Source organism: Nycticebus coucang, chromosome 12 (assembly GCF_027406575.1).
Source record: "Nycticebus coucang isolate mNycCou1 chromosome 12, mNycCou1.pri, whole genome shotgun sequence".
NCBI lineage: Eukaryota > Metazoa > Chordata > Mammalia > Primates > Lorisidae > Nycticebus > Nycticebus coucang.
Genome location: NC_069791.1, coordinates 112,083,603 through 112,110,015, shown reverse-complemented (window position 1 = coordinate 112,110,015; position 26,413 = coordinate 112,083,603). Strand labels below are relative to the sequence as shown.

At 47.1% G+C, this 26,413-nt stretch overlaps 1 protein-coding gene across 2 annotated transcripts in view; it reads left to right on the top strand.

The window, feature by feature from the left end:
- PARN (poly(A)-specific ribonuclease) overlaps nucleotides 1-26,413 on the top strand; it is a 272,151-nt gene that overhangs the window by 235,277 nt on the left and 10,461 nt on the right. Inside the window, exon 26 of one of the 2 annotated variants that reach the window (XR_008373466.1) lies at nucleotides 17,130-17,228. The gene's annotated coding sequence lies outside the window, so the exon portion shown is untranslated. Of the gene's footprint in view, nucleotides 1-6,208; nucleotides 6,438-17,129; nucleotides 17,229-26,413 lie in introns of those variants that run through there. The other variant, XR_008373465.1, reaches the window with a different exon arrangement.

Below are 26,413 nucleotides of genomic sequence, written 5' to 3'. Positions count from 1 at the left end.
CAGAGCTTTCCATATCTTGGGGGGGACCTCAATAGGATCTTCTCCAGAGGTGGCTTGTGGCTTGGAGCTTTTCTGTCTGTCCTCTAGGAGGACATTACTAATGGCCCTGCTGGAGGTGGCTGGTCGTCAGTCTGTGATAACACTGCCTGCCTCACACCCAGCCCCAGTTCTTACCCACACCATCCCATCTGTTATTCAGACTTTATGCTCTGTCACTCCAGCCTTCCCTATCATTTATTTTGAAATTGGGAATGTGTCCCAAACCAACAATTTCCTGGACCACAATGTTCCTTTCTGAGTGTCCCCACAGGACAGTCAGGGAGCATGGTGAATAAAACCAGCAATCGTTGCTCCCCGCCCTAGTAAAGGGACTGTTTTGTCAGGCTGTTGCCCCATAACATACCACTTCTGTCTCGTGTTTGACTTCACATAGTGAAAATCTTCTAAAACACAGAGCAGGAGCTTCCTCTCTTAGATCTCTCTATAGAAGCATTGGAAGCCCTGGAATGATTTGTAGTGAAACAAACTGGAAGTCAAACTTAGCCTCAACACTTATTTGCTTTTGATCCTGGATAACTTCTACATACCTGTGAACCTCAGTTTTCTTCTATGCAATGAAGACAACAATACTACAGTGTGTGCAATTAGGTTCAGCTATAAATAACAGAAGTCTGAATTGGTGGCCTCTGACACTTATACAGGCAGGCAGGCCCAGGCTGTTGAGAGGTGTGTATGTCATCACAGCCCCAAGCTCCTCCAATCTTTCAGGACTAGTTTCCATTCTAACAGTCACCTCATGGCCCAAAGTGGGTGCTAGAGCTCCAGCTATCATATTCCAGGCTGCAAGAAAGAGGAAATGCATTCTGATTCATCTTTTATAGAGCCTTCCTACAAGTCCTTCATAAAAATCTGCTTATATTTCATTGGCTAGTATTTAGTCACATGGCCATGCCTAGCTACAAGAAAATCTGGGAAAGATAACCTCTAAAATGGCCCCAATAATTCCTTTATTTGGGTATTCATTTGTTTGTGTAATTACCTTTCCTTGAACGTGGGCTGGACCTAATAACTTTTTTTTAACCAATGGACTATGCAAAAGTAATGGGATGTCGCTTCTGAGATTAGGTTTCAAAGGGTTGGTGTTTCAGTCTTAGGTGCTCTTTTTGCTCTCTGAGGAAAAGCAGCTACCATGAGCTGCTTTATAGAGAAGCCCACGTGGCAAGAAGCAGATGCCTCTGGGGAACAGCTATCAAGTTCCTGAGGCCTCAATCCAACAGCCTCATCATGAACAAGCCTGGGCAGAAGATCCTCTCCTGGTCAGGCCTTCAGATGACTGCAGCCCTGGTGGAAATCTCGGCTGCAATCTCATGAGATACCTGAGCCAGAGAACCCTCAGAAAATATGAAATGATGAACATTTTTTGTTTTCAGCTGCTAAGTTTGGGGTTCAGTTGTTACACAGCAATAGCTAGCTAACCAATACAGTAGTTTCCCAGCTATAGACACATTGCCAGGATTCTGTTTCTCAGAAGGAAAGAAAGGATGGAGATTGGGAGGCAGCCAACAGTCACCACCCCCTGTGCCCACCTCAAAAGACTGGTGTGAGGATGGACTGAGGTGAATCTGTAAAGTGTCCACATTGACTTTGCCAGCACCTAGGAAATGCCTAGAGAGAGGTGGCAGTTAGTGAAGGGCCATCATCCTGTGCCTACTTCCCAGGTTTCTAGAAAACAGGTTGGACTGTGTCTTATGTGAGATTTTCTCTGGCTTCCTCTCCCCTTTTACAGTTCAGAACCCCCTTCTCCAACCCAACTAGTAAAATGACTACTCCTACAAACTATGGACCAGTGATTTTCAACTTGTATGCCATGGCACACTGGCATGCCCTGAGAAGATCTTCAATATGCCACAAAAATTTTTAAAGATCATTAATTAAACTATTTTTGAAAGAAGTTCAAAGTGTAGTAAGTATATTTTTTTAGTCTTTTTTTGGATCAACATAATTTAAGTGTGCAATGGAAGTTTAACTATAGGTTCAACTGTGCCGTGAGATAAAAAATGTCGTGGTCCCTAAGGCCTTGGTTGTGGTTGCCCCACGAAGGAACCAGGCATGACACAGATTAGAAGTACAAGCTTCTTGCGGGAGACGGGCTAACCTTAAGTGCAGGGTAGCCCTGAGCCCCCTCTGCAATGGTTATTTATTAAGGTTATACACAACAGGTGTGGAGAGTTAAGGTAATTACATACGAGGGCTGTGTGTATAAGGATTGCCATGTGTTCTTTCCGTACAGCCCCCCATGAAGAAATATCAAGCATCAATGTTTAACACATGCTTACTAATGAGTGATGGCTCTGATCTCATTCCGGAACACTGAGTTACTTGGGGGATTGCCCCTAAGTCACAAAACATCTCTAGGCTTACCAGGAGACTGTCCTGTTCTTGGCGTTTCCTTTTAATGTGATAAGAAACAGTAACTGTGCTTTGCAAGCATAGTGTCCATTCCTCTACAAAAAAAGGTTGAAAAACACTGCTATTAGACCCACAGGCCCAACTGGTGGGTTTGTAGAATGGTAAGATTTTAGAGGGAAAGGGGCTTAAAACCCCTCTAATCCATCTCCCCTCTTCCCAATGTAAACCAAGACACTCACTCAAGGTCACAAAATCTCAAGGCAGAAGAGGAACTTGAATCCCCACCTGGGAGATGACCTAGCTGTCTGTTCCAACATCTTTCCACGTGGCTGTTGCTCAGGCAGATCCCAGTGTGTGAAGCATTTTAAAGTTTCCTATATTAAAATAAAAAAAAAATGCACTAGTTCAACCCAATTTTCTCTCCCCAAGAGAAGTTGAAGTCAGGTTTATGGGACAGGAGAAGCTTTTCAGTGAACAAGCATCATATTCTGGCTTTTCTTTAGGCTTTTGGAGGTCCCTTTTGTCCTCTGGCTTGACAGTGAGCTGAACTCCTTGCAAACACTCCTCTAGAGCTTGTCCCTCATGCATGTAACTGGGAGAAAAGTCTAGACATGAGGGCTCTCCCGGATCCCACGGCAATGTGTGCTCCTACCCAAGGCAAGAACAGTCTGTATTCTTTCCCTCCCCCCAGAGTGCAGGACATATGTCACCCTGGGGGAATGTGCACTCATTTCATATACAACAAATTCTCAGTTTTTCAAAATGGATTGAGACCAAGGCCTGTCAGTGAAAACAAATGTTTTGGGGAGAAAAAAAATTGATGATAATTCTTATGGGGTTTTTTGTCTCCTTTACCTCCTTCAAAAATGATGGGTAGGCTCAGCACCTGTAGCTCAAGTGGCTAAGGCGCCAGCCACATACACCAGAGCTGGCAGGTTCAAATCCAGCCTGGGCCCGCCAAACAACAATGACAACTACAACCAAAAAATAGCTGGGCATTGTGGCGGGCACCTGTAATCCCAGCTACTTGGGAGGCTGAAGCAAGAGAATCGTGTAAGCCCAAGAGTTGGAGGTTGCTGTGAGCTGTGATGCCACAATACTCTACCCAGGGTGACAGCTTGAGGCTCTGTCTCAAAAAAAGAAAAAATGTTCATTACATAATTTTACAAAGATGTGGCCAACACATCATTGTTCCTTATCTCCCATTAAACAGGGATCATGATTTGTACCTGCTACAAGGTCAGAGTGATGACTTTAGGGAAAGTGGCCCAACCACCCCAGACCTGGGTTTCCATATCAGTCTTGCAATCCCGCGTGCTTTCACACCACAGGTCACTTCTTTTTCTGTTGTCTCTGATGGAAAACCAGCTCAAAATGACTTAGGCATAAAGGGTACTGACTAGCCTACATAAATGAAAAGTGCAGGCAGCAGTGTGGCTTCGGGAATAGAAGATCCAAGTGCTCCAATGTGGCTTCCGGAAGCCCACTGCTGGCTGTGTGGTGTCATGTGAATGCAGTTTCCCTTTATGTCCAATTTCTCAGCTCCCCAAGGTAAGTTCCAGCAAAAGCTCAGGCTGAGACTTGTTGGCCATCTGTCCAGTGCTGACCCCATCTCTGTGTCAAGTTGGAGGTATTGTTTGATGAAACAGGCCTGGGACACAATGGCCATCCCCCAAGATAGGAATGGTGTCATCTTAATCTGAAACACGGGAACCAAGAGTGGGAGAAGGGTAAATCGTCAAAGGAAAATCCAAGCCCTGTTACCAGGAAGAGGAGGAAGGGAGGCCTCACAGACTCAGACACCAAGTGCCTGTGGCACCACAGCCAGCCATCTGCTTCTGCCATGGCCAGTGCACCCTGTGACCCGTTGATCCTTTCCTTCTTGTCCAGTTCCCCTTCACCCCAGCAGTTGTCAGAGCAGGGGACTAGAAGCAGGTGAGGGAGAGGGTTTACCCTTGGGGCCCAGCCTCTGCCCCCACCTCCCAGGCATTCTGCAGGCAGATCTCCAGCCTGGGGAGCTAAACTGGGCTGAATAGTGTCCTCCTAAAATGCACGTCCACCCAGATCCTGTGAATACATCCTGATTTAGAAATGGAATCTTTGCAACTGTTGCAGCATGAAATTATACTGCACTTGGGTGAGCCCTGCATCCCGCATGACTGGGGTCCTTGTAAGGGGAGGGATGTCTGGACACAGGCACAGATGGGGAGGAGCCCAGGTGATAGATGAGGCAGAGACTGGAGTGACGAAGCCGCAAGCCAAAGATTAGCCGCAACCACCAGGAACCTGAAAGAGGCAAGGAGGAGTTCCTCCTGGAGCCTCCAGAGGAACCAGGGCCCTGCAACACCTCATTCTGGACTCCCAGCCTCCAGAGTTGTGATAGGGTGGATTTCTGTTGTTTCCAGCCACCCCATTGGTGATACTTCGTTACAGTAGCTCTGTCAAACCAATACCCAGACTTCATGAACATACATAGCTCTGTCCCAGACCCAGGGCTTTTGAATGGGAAGAAATTCCCAGCTGATGAAAAGACTTTAGCAGAAAAGGCCACATAACCTTTGCATCAGGGGCTACTTCAAATGAAAGGCCCTTCCCCAGGCCCCACCCTGAGATTCAGCATCTCAGCTCCCTTGGGACACCACTGGGCAGCATAGTCCTCCCCCAGAAGGCCCTGCCAGGGTTAAAGCCCAGAAAGGGGTCTGCAGAGGCTGTGGCCTCGGGCAGCCAGGGCTAGGCTGTCCACCTTGTCCCTGTTTTCCTGGGACAGTCCCTTGTTAGCCCTAGCAGTCCTGTGCCTTGGGAACACCTCAGTCCTGGGCAAGCCAGGATGCTCCTTCACCCTCCCTACAGGTGTTGCTAGTTTTAGCTCCTTGGGAACATGGAGGACAGGCTCAAACACTCTGCCATCTTACCGTGGACACCTGTAGGCTTCTACGCCTTTATGGTGCACTGATTTTGTTTCTGATACGGTGCTAGGCACTGTATGAATGATGCATCTAGTCCTCACACACACCTGAGAGGTCCCTGGTTTACAAGCTAAAGCTTGAGCCATAAGAAAGCAAGAGAGGTTAAGCCACAAGCTGTGGAGTTGGCAGATGACCCATTGCGCACCTGCTGCCCCTGAACTCACCCTGGAGGGGCAGGAAATGCCCCCTCCTAGATCAGCCCTGTACCCCCACTCAGTGCCTCCTGCAGGTGGAGAAGATGTCACCATCTCCCTCTGATATCTCACTTGCAGCCATGTGACCTCGGGTAGGTTACCACTCCAGGCCCCAGTGTCCTTATCTAAAATACGGGAGCAATAACAGTACCTCCTTGTAGGGGTGTGGGGGGTTCTATCGCGGGTGTGCACTACAGAGTGAAAGGTTAATAGCTGGGAGAGTCGGACCTCAGCTTCCAAAGTCAGATGGAGCTGGGGGCGAGCAGCGTGACTCCTGAAGATTTAGCTACCCAAGCTTGAGCCCCCAGTCTGCAAAATGGGGATAAGGCAGCCCCTTCCTCATAGCACAGCCATTGAGAGAGCAGGTGTGTTGCAGGTTGCCCCAGCAACCCCATCAGGTGCCACTCTGTGGACAAAGACACTCAGCCAAGCTAGTGATGAGTTTAAATTGTGGGCAAAGTTCCCATAATTTTTTTTTCAGTGGCCCTATCATGTGTGTTTTGAATCACAGTGGAGTAGACAGGGCTGGCTGTGGAGTGCTCCTGCCAAAAGTCCCATGGAGGAAGGAGCCCCCCAAGGGTCAAGAGACCTGAGTCTTGGTTTGGCTCCATCTGACCTTGGGTGACCTTGACTTCTCAGGCTTCTGCTTCTCATCCTTGTGGTGGACAGAACTTTGGGATCAGTGCCTGGACCTTGGGCTGGAGATGATTTCACCAGTTACTCCCACGGTGATCCTCGAGGTAAGTCGTTTTCAGTACTCATCATGCATTCAACTTGGGCGGCTCCACTGGCCTGTGACTGGAGCAGCCGCACCCTGAGCTCAGCAGGGACTCCATGCTTGATGAAGGCTCTCATGCCACCTTCTTGAAATTCTTAATTTTTGAATTAAGAATTCTTAATTTTTTTTTAATTAACATTTCATTTTGCACTGGTGCCTACAAATGACACATCCAATCCTACTGTCATCAAATCTTTTTGGCAGGTACCAGGACACCTCAGTGAGAAAGGGGTGACATAGTCACTGTCCTCATGGAGTTTGCAGTCAGTCTAGGAGGGTCGTGGTGGGTTAAACAGTGTCCCCCATTCCTCACCCTAGAAAGCTATGAATGTGACATTATGTGGAAGGAGGGTCTTTGCAGGTGTAATTAGAGATTTGAGGATGAAATAATTCTGGATATAGGGTGGCTCGAAATCCAATGACAAGTGTCCTTAGAAGAGAAAGGAGGCTCCGGTGCATTGGCTCATGCCCTATAATTCTAGCACTTTGAGAGATTGAGGTGGGAGGACTGCTTGAGGCCAGAGGTTTGAGACCAGCTTCAGCCACATATCAAGACCTGTCTAAGAAATAAAAATTAGTTGGGCCTGGTGGCCAGCTATGCATCTAGGCCAGCTACTCAGGAGGCTGACACAGGTGGATCACGTGAACCCACAAGTTTGAGGCTGCCGTGAGCTATGATTGTGCCATTGCACTCCAGCCTAGGTGACAGAATGACACCCTGTCTGAAAACAAGAATGAGAGAGAAAGGAGAGGAAATTTAAGACACACAGACACGGGCCAGGCGCTGTGGCTCATGCCTATAATACCAGCACTCCAGGAGGCTGAGGCAGGAGAAGCGCTTGAGCTAAGCAGCTCAAGACCAGCCTGAGAAAGAGTGAGACCTTGTATCTACTAAAAAACAGAAAAATTAGCAGGGCGCTGTGGCATGTGCCTGTGGTCCCAACTACTCCAGAGACTGAGGCAAGGGGATCAATTGAGCCTAAGAGTTTGAGATTGCAGTGAACTATGATGGCACCACTGCACTCTACATGGGGTGACAAAGCAAGACTCTGTATCAAAAGAAAGAAAGAGTCAGAAAGAGAAAGAAACAGAAACGACAGACGCAGAGGAAATATAGAAGGAAAAGCCACATGAAGACAGAAGGGCAGAAATTGGAGTGATGTGCCAACAAGCTGAGGAGCGCCACGGACCGCCAGCAGCCACCATGACTAGAGAGGCATGGAACAGACTCTCCCAGCCTCCAGAAGGGACCAACCCTGCCAGCGCCTTGGTTTTGGACTCCTGCCCTCCAGAACAAATTAATGTTATTATTATTTTTTTTTTTGTAGAGACAGAGTTTCACTTTATTGCCCTCGGCAGAGTGCCGTGGCGTCACACAGCTCACAGCAACCTCCAACTCCTGGGCTTAGGCGATTCTCCTGCCTCAGCCTCCCGAGTAGCTGGGACTACAGGCACCCACCACAACGCCCAGCTATTTTTTTTTCGTTGTTGTTGCAGTTTGGCCGAGGCTGGGTTTGAACCCCCCACCCTCGGTATATGGGGCCGGCGCCCTGCTCACTGAGCCACAGGCGCCACCCAAATTAATGTTATTTTAAGCCACCAAGTTTATGGTAATTTATTATAGCAGCCTTAGCAAACAGATACAAGGGTAGATAGACATTGATCAAATAATCCAGCAAACAAATGTGAAATTGTTATGTGCAGGGTGCCCTGCTTGGGGAAAGATTCTTGGGGGCTTGAAGTCAGAGGAGTTAACCAATGGGGTGCTGGGAAGAGCACAGTAGGCCAAGGGAACAGTCCCCGGGTGGGAGGCTCCCTTTATAAAACCAACAAGTCTGCAGCCCACGTGGGCCTCTCTGATGTGTTGTCTTGGCTACAGAGGGCTTTGAAAGCCATGGCACTGGACAGGTGTCACTGTTGTGGCCATGGAGGCAGTTTGGCGCCTGTGTTTTCAACTCCACCCGCTTCACATGTTTATGTTACCAGACTGGTCCCTTAAGGGAATCTGTTTGCCAGGCCCCAGCATGCCAGGTGCTCACAGTGGCCTCGCCAGCAAGCCCTGAAATCTGCCCCACCTGGTAGAACGGGGCCCTTTCACCCAAAGGGGCTGTGCCAGGCTATTTGCTATTCCCAACAAAGGAGAGAATTATTACTGTCTTTCATTGACTTGTGAGGGGTCCAGAAGGCCTGGCTCAAGATGTGGCTGGTATAAAGTGCCCAAGACCTGCTGTACTGGAGGGAATTGTCCTTGTAGGAGCTGAGGATACAGCCAGTTCTGAGGCCTTGGTTTTGGGGGAGTGGGGGAGGCAGGGCCTTGAAGCCACAGGGGAGGGGTGGTGTGTTAGAGTGGGGGCCTCAGGCTGCTGAAGAGAACCCAGGGGGGGTTGCTTCCCCCAGGAGGCCAGCTGCACAGCCTGGGACACCATTTCTATGCCTGTTTGCCGTCAATAAATCCAAAGAAATTACTCTCATTGGCTCCTGCTTTATAAACTGGGTTCAGGCCAGGCACAGTGGCTGCTGCCTGTAGTCCTAGCACTCTGGGAGATCAAGGCAAGAGGATCACTTGAGACCAGGAGTTTAAGACCAGCCTGGGCAACATAGCCAAATCCCATCTCTACAAAAAATAGAAAAATTAGCCAAGTGTGGTAGCATGTGCCTACATTACCAGCTGCTACTAGGAGGCTAAGGCAGGGAGATCACTTGAGCCTGGGAATTTGAGGTTACAGTGAGCTACAATGATGTCACTGCACTCTAGCCAGGGTCTAGAGAGTGAGACTGTGTCTCAAAAAATAAATAAATAAACAAAAAACCACCAGGTGCAGTGGCTCATGCATAAGAACGAATTCAAGACCAACCTGAGTAGGAGTAAGACCCCTATCTCTAAAAATAGCTGAACAATGTGTCTGGTACCTATAGTCCCAGCTACTCAGGAGGCTGAGGCAAGAGGATTGTTTAAGCCCAAGAGTCTGAGATTGCCACTTTACCTAGTAGGGCAACAAAGTGAGACTCTATTTCAAACAAACAAACAAAAAAGAAAAACACCAACGTTCATAACTATATCTGCCTTGGTAAAGCAGTTGCAGAAAGTAGACGATTCGTTCTTTCATTCAACAATATTTTCTGAGCAGGTACTAGGTACTAGAGCTGTTCTAGATGCAACTGATAAGAAAGCAAACAAAACTAGACAGACAGATGTGCTCTCCCAGGACTCACATTCTAGACAGGGATCTGCAGGCTGCAGCTCACAGGCCACATCTGTTGGCCATGTTTTTCACAGGGATTGTGAACTAAGAATGGCTTTCACCTTTTTAAATCGTTGAAAAATAATCAAAAGAATAATAGCACTTTATGAGGGCTACTGAATTCCTACTACTGAATTCCTGTTGCAGCGTCAGCAATCCGCTCTGCTAAGAACGTAGCAACTTACTCGGCTGCACACTGTCCTGTCTGCTTTTGCCATATATCAGCAGTCACACAGTCGTAGCAGAGACCACAGCCCCTCAAAGCTGTACATGTTTGCTATCATGCCCTTTACTGGAAAAGTTTGTCACCTCCTGTTCTAGATTCCTGCTGCTCCACATGTGATCTCTGGACAACCGCATCAGTATCACCTAATGCTCATTAGAAATCTGGACCAGAGTCTGTTTTTCAGTAAGATCCCTAGGTGATTTGATTTGTGTGAGCACTGAAGTGTGAGATCTTTTTGTTTTTTTTTATAATGTATTTCACCTTTTAATTCCATCAAAGTTTGTTTTATATATTTTGAACTTATTATACATGTATACATTGAAAGTGAAGATAGTTTATTTCTGTTTAATTGGTTCTTTTGTAACTATGAAACTTCCTTCTATTTCTTTTTTTATTTTATTTTTTTTTTTTTATTAAATCATAGCTGTGTACATCAATATGATCATGGGGCATCATACACTTGTTTCATATTCTATGAAGTGTGAGATCTTTTTGCAGCAACATGGATGGAACGAGAAGAAACCAGCCAAACACGGAAAGAAAGCTATCACATGTTCTCAGTCATATGCGGTGCTAAAAACTGTGGATGTGGAGAGTGGAATGATGGACGACGGAAACTCAGAGGAAGAGGGAGAAGAAAGGGGAAGGGAATGAGAAAGCACTTAATGAGGACTACGTTATTCGGGTGATGGATGCCCTGAACGCCCTGGGCTGGGCCCGTACACAACCTGTGCATGTAACAAAATTTCACTTGTACCCATCAGTTTATATAAATAGGACATAAAGTGCTGTGATGTGCTGCACTAAAATGCTTGGCACAGTGCCTGGACTTGGTTAGTGCTGAATCCCTCTCCTAAACCCCAGAACTGTGAATGTGGTAATTTACCAGGTAAAAGGCTTTGCCGGTGTGATTAAATTAAGCCTCTTGAGATAAGGAAATTCACCTGGATTCACCTTGGGGCTGGTGATGTAATCACAAGGGTCCTGGAAACAGGAGGCAAGAGGCACACAGAAGAAAGGGAGCCGTGATGGAAGCAGGGGTTAGAGTAAGGGCCTTTGAAGGGGCAGCCACGGGAAAGCAATGCAGGTGGCAAGGCAGAATTTGGAAAAGACAAGGAAATGGATTCTCCTTTGGAGCCCCCAGGAGGAACACAGCTCTATTGAGACCTTGATTTTAGACTGTTAAGAGAATAATTTTATCTTATTTTAAGTCACCAAGTTTGTGGTAACAATTCAGATTGTTACCATTGTCCTATTGTTAGTTGCATGCTGGCTCTGCCCTCTAGCCGTGGAGCTGTTTCAGGCACATTACTGAATCTCTCTGAAAGTTTAGTTTCCTGCTCTATAAAATAGAGATAGTAACTTGTCCTTCCTCAGATCACTGCGAGGCTTACATGAGATAAAGTGGCTCCATAAAGTGTCACCTGCCATGATTGTTGTTGATCTCGGTTTAGTAGAGGTGGTGGCTGAGGGGTGTGACATCGGGTGAGTTATCTGATCTCTCTGAAACTGAGTTTCCAGATCTACTAAGTGAGGGCCCAGGCTGCGCTTAAAGAGAAGGCTGGTGTGTTTAAGGCCACACTGTAAAAAGCAGTATCAGATCTCCAAACTGAATGGGCCCCTCCAAGGTGTCTGATCCAGGCCCTTGTGTCAGAACTGGGCCTCAGCTGGGTTCCTGACCACCCTGGAGGGCTCAGCGCAGGGCCTGGAAGACAGCAATTATCTGGTGGACCAGCGAACGTGCCCAGTGAGGATGAGAAGGGTGTTAGCCCTAGTGGAGCCCCTTCCGGGCTGGTTGGTCAGGTCCTGCCCAGGATGGGATGTCACCGACAGGGACTTACAGCTCTGAAGACAAGAGGCCTACCCAACCAGGCCCAATGCTGGGAGAGGTTAATGTGCCCAGGGCTGCTATGCAGGGAACATTTCTTGTTTTTACTTTGTTTTTTATTCCTTCTTGGTTTTGTCACTTTATCCCAACATTTTATTACAAAAATCTTTGAACATATAGCGACATTGATTTGTTAACATTTTGGAAAATTTAATGAATCACATCTCCATCTACCCTGTTTCCCCGAAAATAAGACATCCTCCGAAAATAAGACCTACTTACAGGAAAGATAAGACGTCCCCTGAAAATAAGACCTAGCGTATCTTTGGGAGCACACCTTAAAATAAGACACTGTCTTATTTTCGGGGAAACAGGGTATCCCTCCATCCTTCCATCAATCTACCCTACTTTTGTTGCATTGTTTTTAATGTTTATCAGGAAAGTTTCAAGGTACGTGAAATAAGAAAAACAGTATAATAAACACCTATGTGCCAGCTTCAGCCTATCAACATTTTGCTTTTTGTCTTCCCTGTCCCTGTTTTTTTCTGGAGGCTTTTAAGCAAATCCTAGGCACCACTTCCTTTCCCTTGTAAATCTCTGATGAAAAGGTTTTACATAGAGGCCTCTGTGGTTCTCTACAGGTAACTCAGCTCCTGGAGCCCGTCAGACACTAGCGGAGTTTGTTCCAGCAGCCTGCTGGCCTGGGATGAGTTGTTTGGCCCAGACTGAGTGTGAGATTATTAAGAGACTGAGAATCCCAGGTGCAGGGTGTCAAGCTATGACCACTCCGCTCTCTCCCCACCTGAGGGATTCCCACTCTCCTGTCCTGCGAGCTGGGCCCTCTGGCACCTATGTGTGGGGCAGAGCTTTGGTGCAGGTGAACTGGGGATCTTCCTGCCTAACTCCCTCCCTCTCTCCCGCCACTGTATTCATTGCCTGGGACAGTGCCTGAAGGACAGTCAGGTACTTTCCAGGTCTCAGTAATGAAGCTGCAGCTAGTGTTTTTGTCTGTGTGAAATTTACATAATACAAAATTAACTATTTTATTTATTTAATTTTTTTAATAGAAGCAATTTTCTTTTTCTTTTTCTTTCTTTCTTTCCTTTTTTTTTTTGAGACAGCATCTCACTCTGTCACCTGGATAGAGCACTCTGGTGTCCTAGTTCATAGTAACGTCAAACATTCCGGTTCAGGCGATCCTCTTGCTTCTGCCTCAAGCTGTCCCTTTGCCTCACTCTCCTGAATAGCTGGGACTACAGGCCTCAATGTCCTGATAGTTTTTCTATTTTTACTAGAGACAGGGTCTCACTCTTGCTCAGGTTGCTCTCCAACTCCTGAGCTCAAGCAATCCACCTGCCTTGGCCTCCCAGAGTGCTAGGGTTACAGACCTGAGCCACTGCTCCTAGCTGGAATTAACTATTTTAAAGTGAACAGTTCAGTGGCACTTTTGTACATTCCTCGTGTTGTGTTACCACCACCTCTACCTAGTTCCAAAACACCTTTGTCACCAAAAGAGAACCCTGTGCCCATGAAGCAGTCTCTCCCCTTCCCCTCCTCCCAGCACCTGGCCACCACTAATGTGCCGTCTCAATGGATTTGCTTTTTCTGAACATTTCCTATGAATGGGATCACACAACAGGTGACCTTCTGTGTCTCTTGTTGAGCCTCATGTTTTGAGGTTACATATATGAGCCCCTCATTCCTGGAAGTCATCCTTGCAGCAGCATCCCTCCTAGGAGGCCCCCAGGTGCGGGGTGCTGACTCACAGACATGCATACTTTTCCTGCCCTCCCCAATGTCTCCATCACTTGATGGTCCTACCAACAGTGTATGGGAAGGGCCACTTCTCAGCACTGAGGCCAGCACTTATTATGAGCAAATGTTTTCTTTTGTGCCCATCTTAGGGCTAAAGAAATAGGACCTCCTTGCTGTAATTTGCCCTCTTCCATCACCAGCACGATAAGCATCTTTGGGAAATTTGCTCTGGAATAGCAGCATCCTCATTGCCTGCAGCAGGCTGATCAGGGAGGGGAGATAATCTGGGAATCGGGACTCTCCTGGGCACCCTCAAGTTGAAACTGGGTGGGCATCTACTAAGCTGACAAAAGGTCATGGTCTGCCTGGGACTGTTCTCGTTCTAGCACTGAAATTCCCACATCACAGAGGATGCTACAGTCCCAGGCAGATGGGGGTGGCTGGTACCCTGGCAACATCCTTCTTCTCCTGGACTTAGACTGTGGAGTTGAGGGAGGGACATGGCACAGAGTGGGAACTGTGCTCCCTTCTTGCTGGAGGACAAGGAGAAGATGGCCCAGATGCACTGCTCACACAGAATCCTCTAGTGGGGATGTTTTCCTCCCTGGGTCAGCTCATCCCCTGCCTATGCCCACCTTCTGGGGCCTGGCAGCAGGGAGAAGGGGCTCTGCCCAGCCCACTGCCTGCAGCCTGCTACTGCTCAGTTCATAGAGGGTCCCCGAGCCACACAGCCTGGCCTTGTGTCTATACATGCACTTCCCTTGCCCCCACAGTGCACCTCAAATGCCCCTCCATCTAGGACTCCTTCTGTGAGCAGAGCTGACATCACCCTGGTGCTCAGACATGGGTGAATTAGGGACCAGCTCTCTAGAAACTGGCCATGTGGCAGGATCCTAATGGAGGGGAACTCCTTCCTCCTGGGTGACACCCCCATTAGAGTAGCAATTAGGGCAGAATGGATGCTGAAGGCTGCCACCTTCCATCTGTCCTTCCACCCATCCTCTGTCCCAGAGGCATCGTTTTCTCATCTGAGCTTCCTCTGAGACAGACTCAGACACTGCCCAGTCCTCCCACCTTGTCTCCTGTTTGGAACATCGGCAACTTTAGAACCACAACTCACAACTCGGCCCTAAAGTTAGGATCAGGACACAGTGTATCCTGGGTGTTCAGCAGATCCTTTTTTGGACATAAGAATGGTGCTAACTCATCATGCCACGTTGGGAAGTCATCTTTCCCTTTGTATCTCAGGGGCCCCATCTGTAAGATGGACATGCTTCTTTGGCAAATCCCTCAGGCGTCTCAAGTCCATTATCCCCAGCTGACCCCTCCAGCCCCAGGGCATTGCAGTCCTTGGGCACCGGAGGCCCTGCAGTGGTCTGAGGCCCCATGTATCTCTCCCTATGTCGTACTGGCACTCCCCAGCTCTCCCCTGTCCCAGGCCTCAGCAGTGCTGGCCCACTACCTGGTCACCTCCTTCTATTTTTCCTGTCTCTGTTGCCATCCATTCTTCAGACACCTTCTCAGACATGGACTTTCTGGATCCTTCCCCAACCTGCCCCTCCCAAGTAGACACCCACCCCATGTACTCTCTATCCAAGTACCGTTCTTTTCTTTTGTAGGATTAATACAGATACATGATTTATTTTTTCTTGGGGCAGGGCTAGGTCTGTCTTATTCCCTCCTGTATTACCTGGCACAGCACCCACTGACCACGCACACAAACGAGGAAAACGTGCCAGGCCTCTGCTCCCCTGCCGCCACCCACCCTCATCAGGCTTGCTGTTTATGATTTGCTGAGGGCTTCTTATGTGCCAGACACCATGCCAAGCCTTGTCTGAAGCATCCTTCTAAGTGAGGTTCCTGCATTTCACAGACATGGCAGCTGAGGCCCAGAGAGGTAAGTGACAGGCCCCAGGTCACATGGCATCCTGGAGAAGAAGCCAGGATCAGATTGAAATTGCTCCAACCCAAGGCCCATGTTCCATGTCTCCACACAGCCATCCTAAGTGGGTCTCCCACCTGGCCTCTTCTCTTTCTCCTGCCCTCTCAAGAAGCAGGACCTAGAAAATTCCAAGGGACTCCAGACGCCCCACCTGGACAGTGGCCTGACCCAGGGCAGACCTGCCTTCCAAGCTCTGTGTTATGTTCCTGTCTTTCTTGCTGCCTCCCAAATTATTTCCACATTAAGCCCAGGGCCTGTAGTTCCCACTTGTTTTCTATAACTAGAGCTCCCTCAGTGCCTGGCACCAAGATCCATGACTTGGAGGCAGCCCAGGGTCCTGACTTCCTTGGATCACTTCAAATGATTGTATTGGCAGAGAAAAACCCAGCCAGGGGTCAGTGGGTGGATTGATTTTCCTTCCCTGTAATCAGGTAGTGATGGAGCACAGACTGCCAGCATTGGCTCCTGGGACACACAGGAGATGAGGGATGGGCCTGGTAAGCACTGGTTGCTTTAGGCCCATTTGCTAACTTCATCCCAGCAACCAGGAACCAGGGCTCAGAGAGGTCAGTGGATTTCTCTGGAGTCACACAGCAAATGAATAGCAGGGCAGACTCTGCCCCCGAGTCTGCTGGCTTCAACATCAGACTCGAGCTTGGGCTCTTCTTCCCAAATTCCTTCCTAGCCCCAGACTGTAGTCAAGACCTGGGCCCGGGGACCTTGAGTGGTGAAAACCCAGACCTTGCTGCAAAAGTCAAGCAGAAAAGGACCAGATTGAGTGCAAACAGTGATCAAAGAAGTGCCTGCCAAGATGTGACAATATATATTTTTAGACCGTGAGTCAGACCTGATGATTCACAGACCTGGCAGGGCTTTCAGGGCAGCCCCAGGCCACAAAGGGCAGGACAAGAGAACAGCCATGCAAAAAACCAGGAAAAGGGCCGCCTCCTCCTTCCCCACTGTGCTGTCAAGGGTTGGAGCTGGGGTTGGACACCTTCCCACTTGCTTGGGAGATACATTTTTGAATAACTACTTAAATAGCTTATGTGAACAGAATTAGAAAGTGATATAACACATCAATTTATAAACATCTGCTGTGGGCTGGGCACTGTGCTAGGTACTGAGGAGATGGCAGAGCATGGAAGTGACCAAGCCCTAACCTCATGCGATAGATCTTCTAGAACGGGTGTCAGCCAGCATGCTTCCCCCATAAAGGGCCACATGGGACATATTTTAAGTTTATGGGCCCAGCCGTCTCTATTGCAACTACTCAACTCTGCCCTTGCAGCAGGGAAGTACCCACAGGACAGAAGTAAATGATGGATGTGGCTGTGTGCTAATAAAACTTTATTTACAAAGTCAGGGAGTGGGCCAATTTATCCATTCTAGAAGATGCTTTCCCCCACCCCCCAGTTCCTTCATCTGCCCTCTTCTGGGTGACTTCAGGCCCCCTGGTCCTCTGGTGATGCTGGTGACTGTCTCCTTGGAGGCAGTGAGAAAGTGTTTACATCTGGCCGGCCGCAGAAGCCCTTATCTGTAGGCACTTCTGGGCCTCATCAGCCTGTGGCCTCCTGGGGCAGCAGCATCTGTGTCCAGCCTAGTGCTCAGGAGAGGGGAGGTGGTAGATGAACATTTATTTGCATAACGGACACCCCAAGGCTGTTTCCAGCCCGGTCTATCTTTTCCACTTGAGTTCACTTTAGCTTCACTTCAGTTAGAAACTGGCATAAAGGGGAGGGAGCTGTGTAATCAACAAGGCCTCACTTTGGTCTTTCCCTTTGTCCTGCAGGGTTTGGGCACTTCAGTGTCTCTCCCCCACCCCTAGGGTCCAGGAGGGAGGTGAGGAACAGCGGGAAGGGCTCTGGTTAGAGCTCCCACCTGGCTCAAGGTAGGTACCCAGCACTGAGCCCAGCTCCTCTGTGAAATGAATGGGGAGAAGGCTCACGTCTCACACGGAGGTTGCTTGCAGGCTTAACTGAATCACTGTGCTAGCTCAGCTTCTAACATTTGAGGCAAACTATATCACCCCTTCCTCTCAGACCTTCAGAGAGATGAAGTTAGTGCCATTTTCACAAATAGGTCAATGTAACTAGGCTGTCCAAGGACTTACTTGAGGTCACAGCCAGTAGGCGCAAAGTGGGATCCAGTCCTGTTCACGCTGTGCCTCCCTTGGCCCTGGGCCACCCTTTGTGATCAGGGACCAGGTGGCTGCCCTTGTCCTTGTCTTCCCAGGCTCAGTTCCTGCCCCTGCTTTCCAGCAGATAGGTCCCCGCTCTCTGCCCACATCCTTTCAGCAGCTGGCCAGGCGACGAGCTTCCTCACTGCTGTGTGGACGCTCTGGGAGGGGCTAGCTGGCACCTGGGAGAGTGACCAAGTGGCAGCCCCACTACCAAAGCTTTTAGATGCCTGTGCTCTGGGGAGGGTGCTGAGTTGACATCTTCAGAGCTGAGTTCAAGCCCCGTGTCAGAGGACAGCTAGCTTTGCATTGTTGGAAGGGTACGGAACACTTCCACACCTGTTTTCTCACTTACAGAGTAGGATTGCAAATGACACACAGAGATGCCTAGCTGGCTCTTATTCTCTGTGGTAGTTATGTTCTATAAAGTCATTAGGAACGCTGGATTAGCAAATCCTGAACCATTGCTCCTAGGGGAATACAGGTTAGGTTCCTATGAGCTTCTGGTCACATTGTGTCAACTAATCAATACCTAACCTGGTTCTATGTGTGTTTCTGTTTAAAGACACTCTACTCGTTAACATTGAACATGTGGCCAACAGCACTGACATGCAAACCTGATGATGCTTCCCACCTGGTGTCTTCTCTGTAATGGACGTCACCTGTGTGGGGGGGACACTAGGCAGCATGCCAGCTCCACGTGTGCCATTCTTAACACCAAAATCACCAACAAAAAGCACAAAAATGTGAAGAGAACACAAAAAGGACAGTTGTTTATAGCATGAGAGCTTGAAACCAGAAGGCAGAGTTACCTGTGGGACTCTGCTGGGAAGGTGGTCGTCAGGTGGGTGAGATCGCTTTACTCCTCTGTATATGTCTGCAAATGACCTTAAAAGCACCTGAGTATTGTTTTTTTGTGTGGTGGTGGGGGGTGGAGATTACAAACTAAATTGAATAAGTAGATGAATTCATAAATAATGGTATCCTCAGATAGTGAGGATTGATGGAGATGTACATATATGTGCTTAGTTACTGGCTGGAAGCAGCCCACAGAAAAGGTGGTCTGTTCTTTTTACAGATAACAGAAACCTACAGTATTAAGAATATGCTTTGTGCCTGTCTGAGCTTCAAGGCCTTAACTTATTAGTCCTTGAAGGGTCCTGTGAGTTTGGTACTGTTGCCATCCTCATGTTACGTATAAGACACAGAGAAGTTAAGTGACCTGCCTGTCACCCTACAGCCAGCAAGAAGAATGCAAACCTGGGTCTGTCATAGGGTGGCGATATGGGCTGGTGAGTTTTGATCAGGAGCCTGGCTAGACACAAAGCCCCCATCCCCTACCCCACCAGGGATGACTGTAGGTGAAGTTCCTGGTGCACACAGCGAGGGCTTTGTAAATGGCACTTGTGATGGAGTGGGTTTAGTCTGGCCACCACAGATGCTGGACCTCAGAGAGCCTTCAGAATTTATTTAGCAGCAGAAAAGGGAATGGGATTACAGGTGTCCTCAAACTTTTTAAACAGGGGGCCAATTCACTGTCCCTCAGACCGTTAGAGGGCCGGACTACAGTTTAAAAAAAAACAACTATGAACAAATTCCTATGCACACTGCACATATCTTATTTTGAAGTAAAAAACAAAACGGGAACAAATACAATTCACACCGCTTTATGTGGCCTGTGGGCCGCAGTTTGAGGATGCCTGCTCTAAAACATTCAGATACATGATTCACGTACCATCTGTGTTAAATCCTGCACTGGGCCCTGAGGATATAGAAGGGAATATACAAGCAGATCCTGGCCCCACGGGGCTCCCAGTCCACAAGACACAAACACCCAACACCCATACATCCCAGCTACTTGGGAAGCTGAGGCAGGAGGATCACTTGTGTTTAGAAGTCCAAGGCTACAAGTCATGTCACTGTACTTCAGCATGGACAACGAAATAAGAATGTCAAAACAGAAAAGAAGACCTAATTGAGACTGTGATAAGTGCTACCAAGAAGTGAGGAAGCAAGGCTAGGCGTGGTGGCTCACACCTGTAATCCCAACACCTGGGAGGATGAGGCAGGTGGATTGCCTGAGCTCATAGATTCAAGACAAGCCTGAGCCAGAGTGAGACATTGTCTCTAAAAATAGCTGGGCATTGTGGCAGGTGCCTGTAGTACCAGCTACTTGGGAGGCTGAGGCAAGAGAATCACTTCAGCCCAAGAGTCTGAGGTTGCTGTGAGCTATGATGCCACGGCATTCTATCGAGGGCAGCAAAGTGAGACTCTGTCTCAAAAAAAAAAAAAAAGTGAGGGCACAGATGTGCCCAGCTGCAGAGACGGAGTCACTAAGAGTCTAGCCCTATTAAGGCAGTCCCCTTCCCTTCACTGGACACTTGCTTCCCAGCTTCTCTTGTAGCTAGAAGTGACCATGTGATCAGCTCTGGCCAGTGTAAGGGACAGATGTTTCTTGCATCTCTCTCTACCTTGAATGTGGATGCAGCAGGCACCTTGCACCCATTAGAGGACAAGCTGGAAATAAAAGCCAATGTCCCCAGGGTGGCAGACCTAGAAAACAGGAGGGAGCTGGGTCATGGGTACCAAGAAGCATTGGCAATTAACCTCCAACCTTCTCATTGAGGGAGCCCGTCCACATGTGCAGCTCTGGGTCACTCCCTGTGGGATTTCTTGTGATTTGTGACTCACTCAGCCATCCTGATGGTGTGCCAAGCAAGGAGGTGACCAGGGTGCAGCGTGGGATCTTAAGATCTCTGACTCGTCATTCAGAGTCCTCTCTGCCCTGCCCACTGGTTCCAAAGCCTCAGCCTTATGACTGCTGCGCACGTGTCCCCGGCCTCTCGTGTGCACACTGCCGCCACCCCACACATCTCAGGGCTTTCAAAGCCCAGTTCCTCTTTTGCCACCATGTCCCTTTGTGGACATGGCATGGTCTCTTTTCAACTCATTCCCCTGTGTTCCACTTACAATAAGCTTGTTTACAAAGAAGACTTTACATCCCACCATCAATGAAAAACTAGTGTCCTTTGCTGCAGAATGAGGCCTTGTTTCTTTTCCCCCCTCTAAAGTGAGGATTATAATATTACTTCACTGTGTGTGGTGTGCAAAAACACTGGAACAATGTATAGCTTATAGTACATGCTCAATAAAGGTTTTTCATTATCACTCCTGAATAAAAAGGTCATTATAAACATAAATGCAAATACACAAATATGGTGGACTGTATGTACTAAATCACTATTTGACCATTTTTAAGGTACAATCACAACAATTATATTTGGTTTAACAGTGCATGTGTGCACATATAAAATACGATATGTCCATCACTAATATATAACAAATAGATGATCTCAATGGAAAGGCCCTGGTCTGTAGGCTGCAGGAAACGGTGTCATGCCCACTGGGCTGTGCTCTGGCCATGGGGACCCCAGCCCAAGGGAGGGTGGCCCAGAGTTGTGCAGTCTTCAGGGGCAGATGGAGTACGATTGGAATAGTGGTTTTGACATGCCATGACCATCGAGTAGAGGATGGCTTCTCAGTTATCCTGTCTGTCAGTAAGGGTGGTGACAAGGGCTCCCTGACCAGGGAGTGTGTCTTAGATGATGTCACAGATGTGAAGTGCTTAGCCCAAAGCCCGGCAAGTGATGCAAGCAATGGCTTTCTTGTTCCTCCTCTTCATTCCTTCTATTTTTAGGACTCATTTAGTTGTTACTATTACAGGCTAGTCAATAAAGGACATGTGTCAAGGAGAGCAGACCGCAGTGGTTCTCCCAGCATGGCCCTGCCCTGCGGGGCGAGAGGGTCACCTGCAGCCATCCCACATCACCCTGCCTGCTCTTCCTCCTCCGCCCTTCCCAACTCTGCCTCCCATGCACCCATTTCCTGCGAGTTGACCTGCCCCAGACCCACATTGTGGCTTGGCCTCTTGGCAGGTCCTTTCCACCCCCCTTTCTTCCTTTAATTGAGTCATTCATTCATTCCAAAATCCTCTCCTGACCTGTTCTAGAGTCTGTTCTAGGCCCTGGGGTCACAAAGATGAGCCAGAAGAGGCCTGGATTCCCCAAGAGCACAGTCCAGAGAAAGAAGCAGCCTTGGGACGGAAACCCCATCCTTCCCAAGTTGGAGGTTTTGGCTCACAATAAGCAGCCTGGCATCAGGAGCAATGGCTCACGCCTGTGATCCCAGCACGCTGGGAGGCTGGGGCCAGAGAATCACTTGAGTTCAGGAATTTGAGATCAGCCTGAGTAAGAGTGAGACCATGTCTCTACTAAAAATAGAAATATTATTGGGACATGGTGTGTGCCTATAGTCTCAGCTACTCAGGAGGCTGGGGCAGAAGCATCATTTGAACCTGGGAGTTTGAGGTTGCAGTAAGCTAATGACACCATTGCACTCCAGCTCAGGCAAAAGAGTGAGCTGTCTCAAAAAAAAAAAAAGCAAATTGGACCCCTTTTTTAAAAAATTCAGAAGTTCTTTAGGCTTTGGATGTCAGCTTCTGTAGTCCATCTCTGCCTCCTTCCTTTGCACACCCCTTATCCCAGCCAGGAGGAGACATTTGCAATCTTTCAAAGGCAGGAGCCAAAAGGTAAGGGGTGGGCTCTGCACAAGTACCCCCTCCCTAGTCACCTGACCTCAGGTGAGTGACAAAACACCTCTGACCAGTAAAAGGCAGCTGCTACCCTGAGTAGCCATTGCATCGACTGGGTGAATTCTTATGTGTCACAAGCTGGGTTCAGGGCCAGCAGCCACCAGCAGCATCACTTTTTCTCCTCCCCTTGGCCAGAGCCTCCTGGGAGCCAGAGCTGTGTCAGGAGCAATGCTCCTTCCCATGAGTCATGAAAGGAGCTGGCCTTCATCCCTGGCTGCTCGGAAGAATAACCTGGGAGCTTAAAAACGTGTATGTCTGGATCTCACATCAGCCCAATCAAATCAGACTTCTGGGAACAAGCACAGACTTGGTACTTTTAGAAAGCTTACCCCATGATTCTGAAAACATAGGACTAAGAACCCCTGTATTAAAATTAAATTAAATTAAAAATCAAAAATTAGCAGAAAGGTTGAGTCATTCTCCAACTTTTTCTTGTGAGCATTATTATACATACAGAAAACTTAAACAATATAGAGTACCATAAACACCCACAAAACTGCGCCTAGGCTTAATAATTTTTTTTTTTTTTTGAGACAAATTCTCACTATCTCCCCCTGGGTAGAGTGCTGTGGCATCATAGCTCACAGCAACTTCAAACTTTTGGGCTTAAGCAATTCTCTTGCCTAAGCCTCCCAAGTAGCTGGGACTACAGGCACCGGCCACAACACCCAGCTATGTTTTGTTGCAGTTATCACTGTTGTTTAGCTGGACCAGGCCGGGTTCGAACCTGCCAACTTCAGTGTATGTGGCTGGCACTGTAACCCCTACCAAGCTGGCTTAATAATTATTGTTTTCTATACTTGCTTCATCTTACTCAAGGGAAGTGAATTGTTTAAAAATAAATTATGGAACTTATGACTCTTTACCCCTAAATACAAGCAACAAAATTTCCATATCGTTTAGGAGGCAGTCCACAGTCAAATGTTCTCAAATGTTGTACCAATACACAAAACCATATTCTGTAGCTGCCTTTTAAACCAGCGTCCTACCAGGCATGACTTCTACTCTTCATTTGGTTGCATTGTTTCAATTTTTTGGTTTATTTTTGTACTACGGTTTTTTCCCCCTGACATTGGCGTTTAGAAAACTCTCGGCCTCTAATCTTTTTTTTTTTTTGGGGGGGGGGGTGTGCATAGGGATATATATTTTTTTTTTCTTTTTTATTGAATCATAACTGTATACATTGATATGATCATGGGGCATCATACACTCGCTTCATAGACCATTTGACACATTTTTATCACAATGGTTAACATAGCCTTTCCGGCGTTATCTCAGTTACTGTGCCAAAACATTTACATTCTACATTTACCAAGTTTCGCAAATACCCCTGTAAGATACACCACAGGTATAATCCCACCGATCCCCCTCCCTCTACCCACCCCCTACTCCCTTTCCCACTTCCCCCTATTGTTAGGTTGTAACTGGGTTATAGCTTTCATCTGAGAGCCCCAGATTAGTTTCATAGTAAGGCTGAGTACATTGGGTACTTTTTCTTCCATTCTTGAGATACTTTACTAAGAAGAATATGTTCCAGCTCCATCCATGTAAACATGAAAGAGGTAAAGTCTCCATCTTTCTTTAAGGCTGCATAATATTCCATGGTGTACATATACCACAATTTATTAATCTATTCGTGGATCGATGGGCACTTGGGTTTTTTCCATGACTTAGCAATTATGAATTGGGCTGCAATAAACATTCTGGTACAAATATCTTTGTTATGTTGTGATTTTTGGTCTTCTGGGTATATGCCCAGCAGAGGGATTGCAGGATTGAATGGCAGATCTATTTTTAGATCTCTGAGTGTTCTCCATATATCTTTCCAAAAGGAATGTATTAATTTGCATTCCCACCAGCAGTGCAGAAGTGTTCCCTTTTCTCCACATCCACGCCAACATCTCTGGTCTTGAGATTTTGTGATATAGGCTAGTCTCACTGGAGTTAGATGATATCTCAAGGTAGTTTTGATTTGCATTTCTCTGATGATTAAAGATGATGAGCATTTTTTCATATGTCTGAAGGCCGTGCGCCTGTCTTCTTCAGAGAAGTTTCTCTTCAAATCCCTTGCCCAGCCTGCGATGGGATCCCTGGTTTTTTTCTTGCTGATGCGTTTGAGTTCTCTGTGGATTCTGGTTATTAAACCTTTGTCAGAGATATACCCTGCAAATATCTTCTCCCATTCTGAGGGCTGTTTGTTTGCTTTACTTACTGTGTTCTTAGCTGTGCAGAAGCTTTTTAGTTTGATCAAGTCCCAGTAGTGTATTTTTGAAGCTGCTTCAATTGCCCGGGGGGTTCTCCTCATGAAATACTCACCCAGACCAATTTCTTCAAGGGTTTTCCCTGCATTCTCCTCTAGTATTTTTATAGTTTCATGTCTTAAGTTTAAATCTTTAATCCAATGAGAGTCTATCTTAGTTAATGGTGAAAGGTGTGGGTCCAATTTCAGTCTTCTGCAGGTTGCCAGCCAGTTCAGCCAGCACCATTTGTTAAATAGGGAATCTTTTCCCCACTGAATGTTTTTAATTGGCTTGTCAAAAATCAAATAGCGGTAAGTAGCTGGATTCATCTCTTGGTTTTCTATTCTGTTCCAGATATCTATTTCTCTGTTTTTGTGCCAATACCATGCTGTTTTGATCACTATCGATTTGTAGTCAAGTCTGAGGTCTGGTAGTGTGATTCCTCCTGTTTTGTTTTTATTTCTGAGTAATGTCTTGGCTATTCGAGGTTTTTTCTGATTCCATATAAAACGAAGTATTGTTTTTTCAAGATCATTAAAATATGACAGTGGAGCTTTAATAGGGAGTGCGCTGAAATTATATATTGCTTTGGGTAGTATGGACATTTTGATAATGTTGATTCTTCCCAGCCATGAGCATGGTATGTTTTTCCATTTGTTAACATTTTCAGCTATTTCTTTTCTTAGAGTTTCATAGTTCTCTTTATAGAGATCTTTCACGTCTTTTGTTAGGTAAATTCCCAAATATTTCATCTTCTTTGGCACTACTGTGAATGGGATAGAGTCCTTAACTGCTTTTTCAACTTGACTGTTGTTGGTGTATATAAAGGCTACTGATTTATGGATGTTGATTTTGTAACCTGAGATGCTGCTGTATTCCTTGATCACTTCTAGGAGTTTTGTAGTAGAGTCCCTAGTGTTTTCCAGATACACAATCATATCATCTGCGAAGAGCGAAAGTTTGATCTCTTCTGACCCTATATGGATACCCTTGATCACCTTTTCTTCCCTAATTGCGGTGGCTAAAACTTCCATTACAATGTTGAAAAGCAATGGAGACAATGGGCAGCCTTGTCTGGTTCCTGATCTGAGTGGAAATGATTCCAATTTAACTCCATTCAATATGATATTGGCTGTGGGTTTGCTGTAAATGGCCCCTATCAGTTTAAGAAAAGTCCCTTCTAGACCAATTTTCTTAAGTGTTCTGATCATGAAGGGATGCTGGATATTATCAAAAGCTTTTTCTGCATCAATTGAGAGAATCATATGGTCTTTGTTTTTTAATTTGTTTATGTGCTGAATTATATTTATAGATTTACGTATATTGAACCAGACTTGAGACCCTGGGATAAAACCAACTTGGTCATGATGTATAATTTGTTTGATGTGTTGCTGGATTCTGTTTGTTAGGATCTTGTTGAATATTTTTGCATCTATATTCATTAGTGATATTGGTCTATAATTTTCTTTTCTTGTTGGGTCTTTTCCTGGTTTGGGGATCAGGGTGATGTTTGCTTCATAGAATGTGTTGGGTAGTCTTCCTTCTTTTTCTACATTTTGGAACAGGTTGAGTAATTCCTCTTTAAAGGTTTGGTAGAATTCTGACGTGAAACCATCTGGTCCCGGGCTTTTCTTTTTAGGGAGGTTTTGTATAGTTGATGCTATTTCTTTTTTTTTTGTAGAGACAGAGTCTCACTGTACCGCCCTCGGGTAGAGTGCCGGGGCGTCACACGGCTCACAGCAACCTCTAACTCCTGGGCTTACGCGATTCTCTTGCCTCAGCCTCCTGAGCAGCTGGGACTACAGGCGTCTGCCATAACGCCCGGCTATTTTTTTGTTGCAGTTTGGCCGGGGCTGGGTTTGAACGCGCCACCCTCGGCATATGGGGCCGGCGCCCTACTCACTGAGCCACAGGCGCCGCCCAGTTGATGCTATTTCTGAACTTGATATGGGTCTGTTCAACATTTCCACTTGATTCTGGTTAAGTCTTGGAAGGTGGTGTGCTTC